Source organism: Danio rerio, chromosome 4, assembly GCF_052040795.2.
Source record: "Danio rerio strain M-AB ecotype USA chromosome 4, GRCz13ab, whole genome shotgun sequence".
NCBI lineage: Eukaryota > Metazoa > Chordata > Actinopteri > Cypriniformes > Danionidae > Danio > Danio rerio.
In genome coordinates, this window is record NC_141024.2 from 59,225,567 (window position 1) to 59,242,500 (window position 16,934).

Sequence of the window (16,934 nt, forward strand, 5' to 3'; positions counted from 1 at the left end):
ATGGTGAAATGAAGCTTTCTGAACCAGTGAAGCGCTCGACTCAATTGTATCGGAAAAAGGTTCGTTACTCGAAGCTTTCTAAATCAGAGCTCGATGAGGACCTCTTCTGGTGAAAGTGTGGGAAAGCACTGTGTTGCCATAATGTCAAATGTTCACAACTGACCAACTCATTCATGTAGTAATACAAAAACAGCAATATAAACAAATTACTCAATTACTGTAGTTTTTACACAAGATATCTTACATTACACAACTGATGATTGTAGTAAAAATCCAAGATATTCAAAAGTTTATCATAATACAATTAGTCCCGCTCCAAGCAGGGATCGAACCAGCGATTCCTAATTGGGAGGCGAGTGCTCTAGGAGGACGGCTCGTCCTGATTTTGCCAAGTGCTAGTTGTCCTGAGATCAACATATTTTATGATGACCCAGGGACAACATCTCTATCAGCCAATCAAACGTTATTACGTCATCATTATGAGCCTCCTGCAGAGTCCGCCAAAAACGCAAATTCAAAAAAGAAAACACACCCACCCACACACAGGCAACTGCCATTTTCACCAGTGAAGAGGACAGGTGAAGAGGACAAGTGAAGAGGTGAGATCACCGGTTTTCTTCTGTAAGTTTACAGAAGCAGTAATGATTGTAAAATTCATATGTGTTTATGGATTTGTCCCTTTTTTCCAGCGAAGTGAACGAGCAACGTTTAACTTTTGTTTGCATTAAGTTAGCCTAATTAGCCGTCCCTACCTAACGTTAGATTAGCGTGCTGCTCTACCATTACTGTGATTTACTTTCTGGTATTAATTAAAACAAGCTAACAATATTTTTGAATATTTAAATCTAGGAAACGTTATTAAACGGGACTAAACTTGCCCTCTGGCTAATTTAGCGAAATTTTTTTTCTAATAATTTGGTTTTTAGCATGTATTATTCATTTTCATTTAAAGACACGCCAGAAATGTGGACCAAAACAGCACTAGTTCAAACACAAGACAGTAACGTTAGTACAGTAACGTTATTTGAGGTGTTAACTTATCTACTGTGAATCGCTGCAAAATTCAACTAACGTTAGTGATATAATTTAATTATTCTGTTAATTATGTTGACCTCAGGTCATGATCGCATATTTATATATATATATATAAATATATATATATATATATATAAATATATATATATATATATATATATATATATATATATATATATATATATATATATATATATATATATATATATATTATCTCAGGCCATCATCACTGATTTATTAATATTATTAATACGTTAATCTCAGGTCATCATCACTGATTTATTAATTCGTTAGAGGTCATCATCACTGATTTATTAATAATAATATGTTAACTTCAGGTCATCATCACTGATTTATTAATATTATTAATATGTTAACCTCAGGTCATAATCACTGATTTATTAATATTATTAATATGTTAACCTCAGGTCATCATCACTGATTTATTAATACGTTAACCACAGGTCATCATCACTGATTTATTAATATTATTAATGCGTTAATCTCATGTCATCATCACTGATTTATTAATATTAATAATATGTTAACCTCAGGTCATAATCACTGATTTATTATTATTATTATTAATACTTTAACCACAGGTCATAATCACTGATTTATTAATATTATTAATACATCATCATCACTGATTTATTAATATTACTAATACGTTACAGGTCATCATCACTGATTGAATAATTAATATTAATATGTTAACCTCAGGTCATCATCACTTATTTAATTATATTATTAATATGTTAACCTCAGGTCATCATTGATTTATTAATATTAAGATGTTAACCTTAGGTCATCATCACTGATTTGTTTATATTATTAATATGTTAACTTCAGGTCTTCATCACTGATTTATTATTATTAGTAATTTGTTAACCCCAGGTTATCATCGCTGATTTATTAATATCATTAATATGTTATCCTCAGGTCATCATCACTGATTTAATAATATTATTAATATGTTAACCTCAGGTCATCATCACTGATTTATTAAAATTATGAGTATGTTAACCTCAGGTCATAATCACTGATTTATTAATATTATTAATATGTTAAACTCAGGTCATCATCACTGATTTATTAATATGTTAACCTCAGGTCATCATCACTAATTTATTAATATATTTAATATGTTAACCTCAGGTCATCATCACTAATTTATTAATATATTTAATATGTTAACCTCAGGTCATCATCACTGATTTATTAATATTATTAATATGTTAACCTCAGGTCATCATCGCTGATTTATTAAAATTTATGAATATGTTAACCTCAGGTCATCATCACTGATTTATTAATATTGAAGGATTCGGATTTCTGCTTTCCAATCCGTCTCATCATGGACCACCGTTTATCCTTTTCATCATCCTGTTTCTCAGTATTTAACTGTGAATTGATTTTAACTAATGAATAAGTTAAAACTGCTTACTGTAAGAATGTTCTGTGTCCTTGTTTCTCTTTTTGCCTGTCTATTTTAACTTTGTTTTCAGGAGACACACAAACCAGGTCATAGGTCATGGAGACCTCTCTCTCTCTCTCTCCATCTGGTCTTATGATTGGAGGTCCAATACAGAGGAGAAGAGGACACCTGTTTTACTGTCCTGATATATTGCCTATAATTTTATAGCTGTTTGATTGATCTGTTTTTGAGTATAATTAATAATAATGTAATTCCTTTTTGTGTGGAGACAGACTGTGACTGTGTGTAGCCAAGATATTGCAGCAGACTGTTGATGGAAACAGTCTTGAACCAGCCTGATAACACAGCTGAACGTACAAGAAACATCCTTGAGTCTTTAACACAGATGGTCTTTTGTGTCTATTGTGTTCCTGGTTTAGCTTTTTACAGGTTGGAGATCAGCTCCTAATAACTTAGGGCGACCTCACCTCTAGGCATCAGGTCGCCATCCATATCTGGATACAAATACAAGGCTTTCTTTGACGCACACACTAAGGCCATCCATATCTGGAAGTAGATACTATGTTTCTTTGACGCATGTATTTGGAATTGTCTATTTCTGTTGTAACCAATGAGAACTGTTTACCTGGATCCCACCCTTTCTGGACTTGTGTAAAGAGTATAATTGTTTGATTGTTGAAACTGTAAGCAGAGCGGCCTAGGAACTCATTGAGAGTGTTGAAGCTGGCTTCTGCGAATGAAACTGCAAACTATCTTCAGTAAACTTAATTTATTTTTTTTTAAATCTCTGACTCCGGCTCTTCTTCATCTACCAGACTGGTCATTCGTTGGGTTAAACTGTGAACTATCCCTACAGTTTTGGTGGAGGACGCGTGGCACTTGTTTACTGGTAACACCATTGATCAATCAACAAAATGAAGGTAGGAAGATTTAAAAATTATAGACTAGGGATTGTCTGTGAAGTAGTGGGTAGTAACGGAACGTTTTTGGTTCTCATTTAGACGTAAATGAAAGCCGCCGGTGGATTCACAGGATTTTGTGGTAGATTGCTGTAGAATCCCTTAGCGAGCTGGTGCATTTTGTGGTACACCTATAGCGATACTGATAAGTGTAACAGTAGTTGAGAGGTGTACCTTCTCCTTCACCCGGAGTTAGAGTACTCATTTGATGGGTGTTTAGGAGGCTTTTGGGACATTCTCGGGCATAAAACCTGGACTGGTTTTCTATTCAGTAGTGGACTAAATTAACCCGAGATTTTAATTGAGTTCCACCACTGCTATCTAACTGCATCACAGACAAAAGGCATGCCATAAGAATAGTGTAGGTCAGATTATTAGGGAAAGAAATAATTTAATAAAAATAACATTATAATAGAGATCCATTAGATAGTAGTGGCCACAAAAGTCAGACAAGATACCTACAAATATCAGGGTGAGGTTGATTGACCAATGATGCACCAGGAGCAATCCCGAGAAAAATTATGACCCTAACTGGATTGGACCGGTCTGGACAGTTTGCACATCTTGGGATGGTTTGCAGATTCATCAAGCAGAAGCCAAGCACTGTTGGTAAGAGTGCCCTCTCAATTTCTTCTTGCTTTTGGTGTTGAACTCTGATATAAAAAGAAATAGATGAGAGCAGAATGCAGTAAATGGCTCAGCTAAGCTCTCAGGTTTAAAATGATTTTAGAACTGATTGTAAGAAAAAAAAAAAAAAGTATTCCTTTGGCATTTAATTGTCATTGAAAAGCTAAAATCTAAATATTGAGGGGCTAGTAGCAAAAACTAAGCACAAAAACTGACAGTAACATTATGGGAATAAAGAATAGCTTATGTTTTGTCGTAGAAGATAAGATTCTGTGTGACTGCACTGCTATCTTGCTATCTTTAGCCCTCAACATGACTGGTTTTGGCTGTAAAAGTAACAGACACATGTCTGAATAAAAATATGCCATGTAAGTCTGTGCAAACAAGCAGCTTCATGGTTGGATTTATATATTTTTAATAATATATATGTAACATAAATGGGGGTTTCAAATAATACTTTGATGGATGCAGTTAACCCCTGAAAGATCTAAAACTATTGTTGACTTTAACAGCATTACTTTGAAAATGCATGTCAACTCTGTTTTATATGTTTTAGGAAGGGCTCTAGTAAAAATATATTACAATAAAATTATGTTATTGAAGTTAATGTTATGTTTAATGTATGTTTAAATTTAGTAAACATGCATTTTCATTCTAGACTGCTCAAAACTCTCTTTCTCTCTCATTAGATGTCAGCTAAGAGCTGCTATCTGCCTGTTCCATAACAATTGATAAGCACAGTGCTCAGTTGGAAATCACAAAGTAAAGGAAATGCTAGAATGAATACAGAAATTCTACATATCAATTTGTATACACTAATAGAAGTATTAGTAATTAAACATCAAATTTAACAAATAAAAGATTGCAAAATGCTTTTATTTGTTTTCCCAGTGATGGGTTGCAGCTGGAAGGGCACCAGCTGCATAAAAACGTGCTGGATAGGTTGGCAGTTCATTCCGCTGTGGCGACCCCGGATTAATAAAGGGACTAAGTGAACAGAGAAATGAATGAATGAAAATGCTTTTGTTAAAGCATCTTGAAAAACACTAATATACCCGCTGAGCTATAGAGATAATTAATTTGAACAGTTGTTATTACTGTTTAGAAATTTCTTGTCTTGTCTTCAGCGGTTTATTACTGTTTGTAACTTTTGTCTTATCTTTAGTCTGCACCATCACATACAGGGTCTGATGGCTATACTGAGGTAGTAGACCCTGACACTGAATGGATCAGGGTGATATCTAAACTCCCTGAATAATCTCAGCTTGATATTCAGTTGATTTAAGTGTTTGATTAACCTGTCTCAATGTTTGAATTTTAGTAGGTAGTCTCAATGGCTTTCATGGTTCTTGACTGCGCTTTCCCAAGTTTGCAGAAAATTCTGAATCAAGGAGGAAGCCTGCACAGGAGCTTGCAGTGTGAGTGGCAGTTGACCGGTGGGCACGAAGGGGGGTTCCCTAAGACGGGTAAGATTTTCCCTTGGCCAAAGCGGAAAACAACCTAAGGCATGGGACCCCTCGTAAACCCCGGGGCATCTACCCGAAAAGGGGGATGTTTAATGTGAAAGATGGTGCTGGACTGGGGTGATGCTCTATCGGCCTAAAGCATCCTTAGAGGGGAACTGTTTGAAGTTACAGTAGTCTGCCTCAGTGGCCCCTCAGTGGTCCAGACCTGATCACGAGAATCCTGCCTTTATTGAGGACATGTCTGTCCTTGTGGCAAGCATCAACGGACTATGCCAGGGTATGATACCCTGAAGGAGATGATTGGTAAAAAAGATAATGGCAATGGGCTTTCAAGAACCATTGGAGACAGTAAAGTTTCTTAAAATTTTACCAATATCAATGTGGTTGGCTGCTTTAACAGCACTGGATATTTTTTATGTCTGAATTTTAAGAATGCTGAATTCCTGAATGTGAAGCTGAGATGATTTTTAACTGATGTGTCAGATTTTTCATAGTATTTTACTGATGCAGGTCCTTATTCATGGCAAAGGACATTTTCGAGATGGTGCTGGCTAAAGATAAAAACTGGCTGTGAGATGGTTTGGATAACACAGCTGAATGGAACTAAGCAGTTAAGGTAAAATAATTACAAGAAATTCTCTTAGTCTTTAAATAGTTCCAACTAAGTTTTGAGAGATAAAAAGTTTTGACATTTGGAACGTTGGTGAATGATTAAAGATTCTGAATTGTAATAATTTTAATGTTATAGTCTAAGACTATTGAAAATTTATGTGCATGAAACAGAGACAGAGACTGTTTGAGTGAAGCCATGAGTTGTGTTTTGTTTCTGTTATCGACTTGCTTAGCAACGATAGTAAGAAAACAAAATGCACCAGCTGATTGTCTCAGAAAAGACACTGATTATGAACAGGGAAACTTTGAAACTTGATAAAAGATCATGTAAATCCAGTTGAAACTGGACAGAGAATTTTAAGAATAAATTTGTGCGAGTTCAACACCAAAAGCAAACTTAGTGATGAGCTGTCACAATATTCATATCTATGGTACAATAATGCTTATTGTCCTGAGGGAATGATTCGTCCCTGTTGTATGAATATTGTCACTAACCTCTAGAATGAGTGTTATATTATTACAGATTGTATAAGCGAAATGCCAGACATTGCAGAAGTCAATAATGCTGAGTGAATCTGATGAAAAGATGATGCAGAACATGAGATGAGCTTTAAATGGATGGGTTATCCAGCTCTGTTTGCAATCGTTAATAATGACTTCTTTTCCTGATTCAGATTACTCTCTGGAATAATAATAATTTTAAAACAAGTTTTATTAGCTTATAGCTGTGAAATTGAAGACTGCCATCCATATCAGGTTACAAACCCATGTCTAAATTGACTGAGAAGTTCAAAGGTTAATTACAGTTAATTCTTTGCTATCTGAATATTAATGTTACATATTTTAGACTTGATGGCATTTAAACAGTGACATTGGCTAAGTCACTAACCACAATAGTCCAGAAAGCATCCTCACTCTAGCATAGGAAAAATAAGCAGAGAATTGAGTTGAAGTCATTTGTGTTAAAGGCAAATGCTGCAGTAAATCACGCTGTCTATGTGTGTGTGTCCTCAATGGTAGAGAAACATAATTGTTTGGATGTTGTGTAAAACAAAGAGATAAAAAGTGTTTGCATCTGATGGTTGAATTCAGTAAGAAGTATTTATACTGCTGCAGCAAAAATTAACATTTTAGTAAACAGAAGTGCAGCGTGAACTTTAACAGCATTTTTAAGCAGTTAAGTCAACTCAAGTCAATATTATTATTGTGAATACTGACACGTTTTACAAAAACTTAGACTGTCTTTAAATGAAAATTTAGTAGTCCATATCCAAGCAAGAGTCTTGATTATATGTGGTAAAAGAGTTGTTAAATCAGTCTGTTCTTGTTCAATTGGTAATGCTTTCAAACAGGTTTCACTGTCAAATGACATGTATGAAAGTTTGAGCAAATAGCTAACATGTGAGCATTTCTAATTGGCCAGACAGTAAGAATCGAATGAATTTTATACAAAATCATACTGTTTGCTTCTGATTATGTTGAATGGTTTAGTCAGAGTAAAGTAAATGGTACAAATGACACGTTGAGAAGATAATTATAAGGTTTAGTCTTATTTCTGTTAAAAGATGCTTGAGTTTGAATTACTCAGGTTTGATCTTTGTTGAATTTGACTAAGATTTTGTTAAACCCCTAAAACGTGGGAACAAAAGAAATGGATTCACAATCCCTCTTATTGCTTGTTAATGACTTGGATTAATAGTTTGTAAAAACCATTACATCTTTCTTGGTCTTTAGGTAACAGGTAATATCTATATCTAGTCTCTTTGAGGTGACTGAGGGTCTGGCTCAATTCATTTAGCCCGGCTTCCAGAGAGTGGATTTGATATTAGTTTGTTAACTGTGAAGGTGAATTTGGCTCATTATGGCCAGGACAAGGGTGCTTGTACACTTCCTATCAATGATACAGAGAAATGTGTTGCATCACCACAATCACATCATTATTTGAATAAAAATATATTTTAAGTGGACTTGGAGGTGATAATTAAACATGGTAATGGTGCTAAATTGGACTATTGTGCTGTTGGCATGTTTAATGTGTGTTAATGTAAAAATGCTTCATTATTCTAATTTGAAGTTACAGAACACGCTGATGAAGGTTTTAAAACTGGTGAAAATAAAGATGTTTTTGCAGGTCATGAATTTGAATCCTGTGTGGCTTAGGTCGAGTGGATGACCTTTTGTGTCTGATCAGAGGATCTCTGAGCACTAGAATTAGCCTGTATGTTTGGATTTAGAGTTGGAGCAAGTTGTAGATGCATCAGAGGAAGTATCGATGGAAATTATGAGTTGTTTACTTCTGGAGGACTTTTAGGGCTTGCGCATTTGTGTTCACATTCTGGACTTTGGTCCGCTGTTGTTGTTTTTTTGTATGTTTTCACTTCTGCTTGCAGGACCCTTAATCCCACCGATGATGAGAAGCGTGAACTCCTTTTGTGGGTGGAGAGTGAAAGAGCCCTTAGCTTGGGGACTGGAATTTTTAGGTTTCAGCTTGTCCAAGAAGGGGTGAAGAAAACTCTGCGAACTTATTAAGGGAGCATGAGTCATTACTTTCACTCTCCTTAGTGACCTCACTGGTTGACCGGAAGCGGAGTTTGGACTCCATTCGGGTCAAAAGGGGGGACTGAAGGATTTGGATTTCTGCTTTCCAATCCGTCTCATCATGGACCAACGTTTACCCTTTTCATCATCCTGTTTCTCAGTATTTAACTGTGAATTGATTTTAACTAATGAATAAGTTAAAACTGCTTACTGTAAGAATGTTCTGTGTCCTTGTTTCTCTTTTTGCCTGTCTATTTTAACTTTGTTTTCAGGAGACACACAAACCAGGTCATAGGTCATGGAGACCTCTCTCTCTCTCTCTCCATCTGGTCTTATGATTGGAGGTCCAATACAGAGGAGAAGAAGACACCTGTTTTATTGTCCTGATATATTGCCTATAATTTTATAGCTGTTTGATTGATCTGTTTTTGAGTATAATTAATAGTAATGTAATTCCTTTTTGTGTGGAGACAGACTGTGACTGTGTGTAGCCAAGATATTGCAGCAGACTGTTGATGGAAACAGTCTTGAACCAGCCTGATAACACAGCTGAACGTACAAGAAACATCCTTGAGTCTTTAACACAGATGGTCGTTTGTGTCTATTGTTTTCCTGGTTTAGCTTTTTACAGGTCGGAGATCAGCTCCTAATAACTTAAGGCGACCTCACCTCTAGGCATCAGGTCGCCATCCATATCTGGAGACAGATACAATGCTTTCTTTGACGCATGCATTAAGGCCATCCATATCTGGAAGTAGATACTATGTTTCTTTGACGCATGTATTTGGAATTGTCTATTTCTGTTGTAACCAATGAGAACTGTTTACCTGGATCCCACCCTTTCTGGACTTGTGTAAAGAGTATAATTGTTCGATTGTTGAAACTGTAAGCAGAGCGGCCTAGGAACTCATTGAGAGTGTTGAAGCTGGCTTCTGCGAATGAAACTGCAAACTATCTTCAGTAAACTTACTTTATTTTTTTTTTAAATCTCTGACTCCGGCTCTTCTTCATCTACCAGACTGGTCATTCTTTAGGTTAAACTGTAAACTATCCCTACAGCGCATTGAGCGACGCTTAGTTTTTCGGCGTGCATGCAAACAACCGGGATTCACACAGGAGCATGTGTGAGTTGCTGGTTTTCTGTACGCATGCATCAGTTTGCTTTCACAAGCGATGTTTCAGTTGCACATTGAGAATAACAAACTTGCGCGTGCAAAAAATGCCAAATGTAAATGGCCCCTAATGTCTTTATTTTGAGATTGCCACTCTTAATGAATACATTTGCATAAAGTAATCGTATCTAAATGCTTTCACTAGGGGACATTTTTTTTTTTTGCCACCCCCAGGAAAATCCCACCCTGGGCGATCGCCCACATTACCCATGCCTAAATCCACCACTGGTATTGCTAAACGTTATTGTTCCACTATTATTTGTTTTTTTTGTCTCACGTCGTCCCATCACATCATATAGTTCAGAATACAGTACAATGTTTTATAATGATTAATTATTTTAGTGTCAATTTCATTCAGCATGTTTAAAATTGGGGCATCCATGTTTTCTGACATACCTTAAACCAGGGTCTCTGCAGGTTTCACTAAGTTAAATTTAAGACTTTTATGACCATTATGAATGAAATTTTAGACTCATAAAAGACTAAAGAATTTTTCAAATGGCCCAGATTTTGTATTTGTCCAATCAAAAAAAATAGTATAATAAAAAAATATTATATTATTATTTTGGATATTTCTTAGTAAAAGATTTTAAATGTGTAAAAAGCAAGCTATACTTGTATCCACACATGTTTTTTCCAAAATAAACTTTCTTTAAAATAATTTTTTTTTTTTACAAATGTTTTAAAAACTATAACAAATTAAATCTATGCACAACAATCTGTCCAGGTCGATGTCCTCAGCAGTAAATACATGGAGCACGTTTAAACAAATGATATTGTAAGGAAAATACTTAATCCATTATGATAAATAGGAGCTAAAATGACCTTTTTGAATAAAAAAAGTTTAAAGTTTTATTGAGATGGATTGTTGGTGATTGTATAGGTTTTGGCCAGACTGGTAAACACAATATGAACAAAGGAAAATGAAGACTTGTTTGAAAAAGATTTAAGACCTACAACACAATATTTTAGTAAATTTAAGACTTTTAAGGCCTAAAAATTTGATTTTGGAATTTAAGACATTTTAAGACTCCGTGGAACCCTGTTTAAACACAATAGCCCTGGTAATTAGTTATTATGATAATGATGTAATTCTAATTCAGATACTATCTGTGAGAACTAGTAACAACTAGAAACAAGTTTAATCCCATGAAGTAAATTAAAAAAGGGGAATTGTGATCAATGTGACATTTGCAAGTGGAAAGTACTAAGCCAACACCATCACTGCAACACTGTGAGAATACTGAAGGTCAAATATCGTCAGCTCAGTTAAACGCTTTTAATTTATGGTTTTTGTTTATTTTATATAGTGCCAGTGTTCAATGAAGCTTTACAAACAGTAGTAGAACAAGAAAAAGCAATAACCTTAAAAAGGAAGAGAAAATGGGAGACTAATAATACTTGAAATAATGACAAAAGACACGAGAACAAGTGACGAAAGAAACTCATTTCTGTCTTTCAATGAGTGCTTATGTGCATTTAGGAGAACTAGGCAGCACACTCAGGGCTGCAAGATGGATTTAATTGAGTATTCTTATAATTAAAATATATCTGAATGAGGATCAAATGACTGAGTTGGTGTTTGAGGATGAAAACCAACCTGTTTGTTCCTGCAGATCTTCCTGTTTGACTGTGAATGTTTCTTCAATCTTCACATCTTCACTCTCCTCTTTAATAAACGCCATCTTTATAACAGTGTGGAGATCAGTCGCTTCAGCAGGAGTTTTTCTCTGCGTTTGGACACTTTATCCTGCTTAAAATTAACAAAACAATAAAAATGTCCTGTTTAAAATAAATAAAACACTGAACAAAAACAAGATAATTTCAACACTTGCTTCAACAGTTTCTTTATATGAGTCATTAACAAACAGAAATTATGTAAGTCTGAGCAAGCAACAAAAGCCACAAATCAGCCGATGTAAACTAAAACTCCATTTTTCTCATTTTATTGATGTATACTTGAAATAGAGTGACAATATGCTATTTAATAAATTAAACCTTCACTAAAACACTTATCACACACTTTACTGTTGCTTTATTCAATCTTTTTTAGGTATGTTCTTAATTGTTTAGTTTGTTTGATTTATCTTATTGTCTGCACAGCAACGTTGTAGCACTTATTTGCACAAGACAAGAATTTCCTCTCGGGACAAATAAAGTTTATCCTATCTTATTCAAACAATAGACCTTACAGTGAGTAAAATAGTAGTTCTTTGTATAAAGGGTTAAAATAATATTGTCAACAGCAGGTTCATCTAACATTAAATGAACACACTGAAATTTTAATCAGTTGGTTTACATCTGTGTACAAGCTTTAAAACAAACCTTTCTCCAGTTGAATCACAGTGTGGGAGCGGCGCAGCCTTATGACGTCACACCACCATGCCACAATAAAAGTCTTTTTTGTTTAGCTTTTTCCCCCTACTCACTCTTAATTATGAGTCATGACTTATCGATACATTTCTCCCTCATTTTCCACTTTATAATTTATCTGCTTTTTGTTTTGTATTTGTAATGAATGGGGAAACATCAAATTTTTATATAAATTTATATACGTCATAGGTTGAAACTTATTTGGGCTACAGTCCATTTGTCAGGATAAAATCAATATTTATAACCAAACCAAACAAACAAAAACATAACCAAATAGTTGTAAAGAAGCTTTTAAAAATGACTGAAAAACTTCTGTTGAACAATGCATGCACATGTTTAGATTTTACATTTTATAATGTTAGCATTCAGATATTATTTGAGTGTAAATTCAGAATGTGCAACTCACCTTTCCAGTCTTCAATGAAGAAGTGGGATGAGAAATGGCCTCAGTCGTTTTTTTTTTTTTTTTGTATGTTGTTGTTGGTAATAATCTCAATGTAGGAATCAACAATCGTAGTTTGTCCTCCAAAGTTGTTCTCTTATAGCTAAATAAGCCAATGAAGTTTCTGTTAAGAACGCAGAATATATAGATACGACCCTGCTGACCTACTTGATCTGGCATGTGATTGGTTAATACTCAATTGGCCCCCATTAATGCTGGTATAAAGATGCAAATGAGCAGTGGGCAACAGTGAAGACTCAAAACATTACTGCGGAGGATGGGAAGTTTAGCAGCTATACGAACCATAGCTTTAAAGAGAAATAAAGATGTATTGGGAAAATAAGTTGACTTTTGATGGAAGCTTTTTTATTTTGGCTGCTGCATTTTATAGTTAAATGGGTGGTCCACTGCAATATCACATTTTAAACTTTAGTTGATGTGTAATTTAGCTGTGTGAAAATAAACAACATCTCTGAATGTAAAAAGTTCAAAGTTCAATGCAAAGTGAGACCTTAAACAGCCGAAATACAGAACTTGATTTTAACTTGCACTGGGAAAAAAATGTTTTAGAAAAAGCCACAATAAAAAAAGCAAACAGCAGTTTACACAGAGGGAAAAAAAGTTTTCATTATTAAAAATAAAATTATATTATAATGAATTGAAATCATATATTGTATGCATTTGGGTCAGTTTTAATGCATTAATGAAGGCTATTTAAAGCTGGACCGACCGACACAATAAACATGTATGTCGCGTTTGTTTAATTTATTATGCACGCGAAAACTTATTCTAAACCAAATTTGTTGCCGGATTCTTTTTATGGGAACGAGAGATAAAGTGCTTATGAAGTGCTTTGTCGGCCTCTGGTGGTTAACTAATGCAGAGCCGACGTCTGGGTCTGGGAGACACATTACTGTGGAGGATGAGAGGTTCAGTTGCTTTACAAACCAGTTTTTACAGAGAAATAATGTTGTATTGGGAAAATAAGTTGACTTTAGCCATCTTCATTTGTTTTGTTGCTGTTGTTTTATAGGACTATTAATTGAAGCTTTTTTTTATTGTGGCTGCTGCATTTTGTAGTTAATGTTGATACAGGTATGTTGAGGTATTTTGATTTAAAACACATTTTAATTTTTTTTCCCAAGCCTGGTTAAAAGGTAATGCAAGAGTTATGTGTTGTTTTTGTAGAAGTTTCTCAGAGTCTCTTTCCCGAAAGCCTCTTATTCACCTGGTATGTATTATAGATGTTTTTCTCTCTATTTATTACTTGTGTTTGTGCACACAAATATGCATAGACATTCACAGAAGCAAATATAAGATACTCTGACAAAACCTTTTCCTTTTAACACAGTAAAGCGATCACATACTATGATGCATCTAAATATTTATAAATAGAAAATAATTACATCACTTGTAAATTTATTGTATAGGCAGTTTATACAGAATAATTCAACGACAAGAGTTAACTTTCATATCTACACAATGCAGAACTTTTAGTGTGATTAACCTTATTTTTTTCACTATGGTGTATTTACAGTGGTGCACATAACATAAAACAACAACTGTACCTACTCTTGTAACTTGTTTGCAACAATGAATTTTAAATATCTGCGTCACATCATTTAAATAAATGGATCATCATTGTGTGCGGTCATCTTTATTAATAGCTGCCTGATTATTAACTGAATAGGACCGTTTAACATATAAGAAACACGTTGACAGGTATAGCTGTTCATGCCAATACCAACTTGATAGACTATTACATGAACATATTACATGAACAGGACCTGCCTAACATCTCTTAAGACAAATAAGCATAGTGTCTATAACAATACATGCTTGATTGCCCAGATCAATATAATCGCTACATCTGAATGGTGTCTTTTCACACATTTTAAAAATAACAACTATTTGTAAGCGAAGTTCTTATCCAATACCAGTTTAATACCTCAAATAATTATACATGTGAGGCATCACAGTGGTGCAGTAGGTAGCACTGATCGCCTCACAGTAAGAAGGTCGTTGGTTTGAGCCTCAGCTGGGTCAGTTGACATTTTTGTTTGTGTGTTCTCCCCATGTTCGCATGAGTTTCCTCCAGGTGCTCTGGTTTCCCCCAAGTCCACAGGAACTGTTAAACCATACAGTGGCTGTTTTTTTGCCCCTGTATTCTCTTTATTTGCATTCAGCAGAAACAGTTTTGAAATTAGTAGAGGATGAGTAAATGACAGAATTGTAATTTTTATGTGAACTACACCTTTAATGCTTATGTAAGTAAAGGTAAATTAAATATTACTACAGATATTGCTAAAGAATGGCAGGAAACGTGGAACACAGATAATAAGAGACAACAATTCATGTGAAAAAAGAAACCCTATATAGGCCTATGAAGTTGTAGAAATAGAAGAGGTCATAATTATGAGGATGAGATTTGGACTCAAATATTAATAGAAAGTGTTGTAGACATACAAGTCATTATAAAGTGGATTAAAAAAGTTAAGAAAATGTTTAGATTTAAGGTTTGTGAGAGAGAGAGCAGACAAAGTGTAAAGTGAAAACCATGGGAGAAATGTATCAATAAGTCATGACTGCAACAGATAGTGGCAAAAAAGTTAAACAAAAAAGACTTTTATTTTGCCGTGGCGTGTGACGTCATCAGGCAGCGCTGCTTCGTCGCTGTGATTCAACTGGAGAAAGGTTTGTTTTAAAACGTTTACAGATATAAACTGATTTAAAGTTAAAGTTCTAAAGTTTTAAGTTTTTTATACGATGCTATATTATGTTCCTGCTGTTGGAAATATTATTTTAACCCTTTATATAACTATTTTAGTATTTTAGTAGTACTATTTTATTCTCAGTAACTGAAGGCTGTTGTTTGAATAAAACAACAGAAAAGTGTATAATAAGTGTTTTAATTAAATGTTTCACCTGATTTCTTTTTGTTAATTACTCTCAAATAAAGAAACCATTGAAGCAAGTGTTGAAGAGAAATTATTTTGTTTCTGTTCATTGTTTTGTTCATTTTGAACTGGATTAAGTGTCCAAACACAGAGAGAAAAACTCCTGCTGAAGCGACTGATCTCCACACTATTGTAAAGATGGCGTTTATTAAAGAGGAGAGTGAAGATGTGAAGATTGAAGAGACATTCACAGTCAAACAGGAAGATCTGCAGGAACGAACAGGTTGGTTTTCATACTGTTATATTTTAATATTAAGAATAGGCTACTAAATTAAATCCATCTTGCAGCCCTGAGTGTGCTGCCTAGTTCTCCTAAACGCACAAAAGCAGTCATTGAAAGACAGGAATGAGTTTCTTTTGTCACTTGTTCTCGTGTCTTTTGTTATTATTTTATGTATTATTAGTCTCCCATTTTCTCTTCCTTTTTAAGGTTATTGTTTTTCTTGTTCTCCTGCTGTTGGTAAAGCGTCCTTGAGCACTGGCGCTATATAAAATAAACAAAAACAATAAATTAAAGTTCAAATGAGCTGACGATATTTGACCTACAGTATTCTCATAGAAGATATCTGCTATTACGGTGATAGTGTTGACTTTTACTTTTCATTTGCATATGTCACGTTGATCACATTTTTTTCATCAACTTCTTTATGGGTTTAAACTTGTTTCTAGTAGTTGTTACTAGTTCTCACAGATAGTATCTGAGTTAGAATGACATCATTATAATAGCTAGTTACCGGGGCTATTGCTTTTAAACAGGGTTTCTGCGGTGCCTTAAATTCCAAAATCTAAATTTTCAATCTACAATCACCAACAACCCATCTCAATAAAACTTTTCATTCAAAAAGGTCTTTTTAACTCTATTTATCATAATGGTTTAAATATTTACTTACAATAACATTTTTTTAAACGTGCTCCATTACTGCTGAGGACATCGACCTAGACAGATTGTTGTGCATATATTTTGTTTATTATAGGTTTTAAAACGTTTAAAGCATTTGTTCATTTATTTATTTATTAATTTTAAAGAAAGTTTACTTAGGAAAAAAAGTGTATGGATACAAGTAAAGCTTACTTGTTGCTACACAGAATTCGAATCGGGGTTGCTGCGGCCACAACGCAGAGTACTAACCACTATACGATCACGGCGAGCTATGAAACAGCCGTTGTGACCTATGTGTGGTATGTTCCTCCCTGTGATAAGCCCCTTTCTCTTCAGTGAGAACACTCTGTTGTTTTTCTCCTCCTACCAGCACAACGCTTTTCCCAAGAAACAATGGAAATGCAAACAATTGACGACTGCTGCAATTTTAAAAAG

General features: G+C 34.5%; 3 protein-coding genes across 3 annotated transcripts in view; 1 reads left to right on the forward strand and 2 right to left on the reverse strand.

Annotated features, from left to right (window-relative positions):
* The window catches only part of LOC137487265 (uncharacterized), a 176,507-nt gene extending 164,281 nt beyond the window's left edge, over positions 1-12,226 (reverse strand). Inside the window, exon 1 of the mRNA XM_088650388.1 lies at positions 12,173-12,226. The gene's annotated coding sequence lies outside the window, so the exon portion shown is untranslated. The remainder of the gene's footprint in view (positions 1-12,172) is intronic.
* LOC110439541 (NACHT, LRR and PYD domains-containing protein 3-like) overlaps positions 1-16,934 on the reverse strand; it is a 601,035-nt gene that overhangs the window by 214,698 nt on the left and 369,403 nt on the right. The window lies entirely within an intron of this gene.
* Positions 1-16,934, forward strand: part of LOC148682231 (uncharacterized) — a 155,180-nt gene that overhangs the window by 94,398 nt on the left and 43,848 nt on the right. The gene's annotated exons all lie outside the window — the stretch shown is intronic.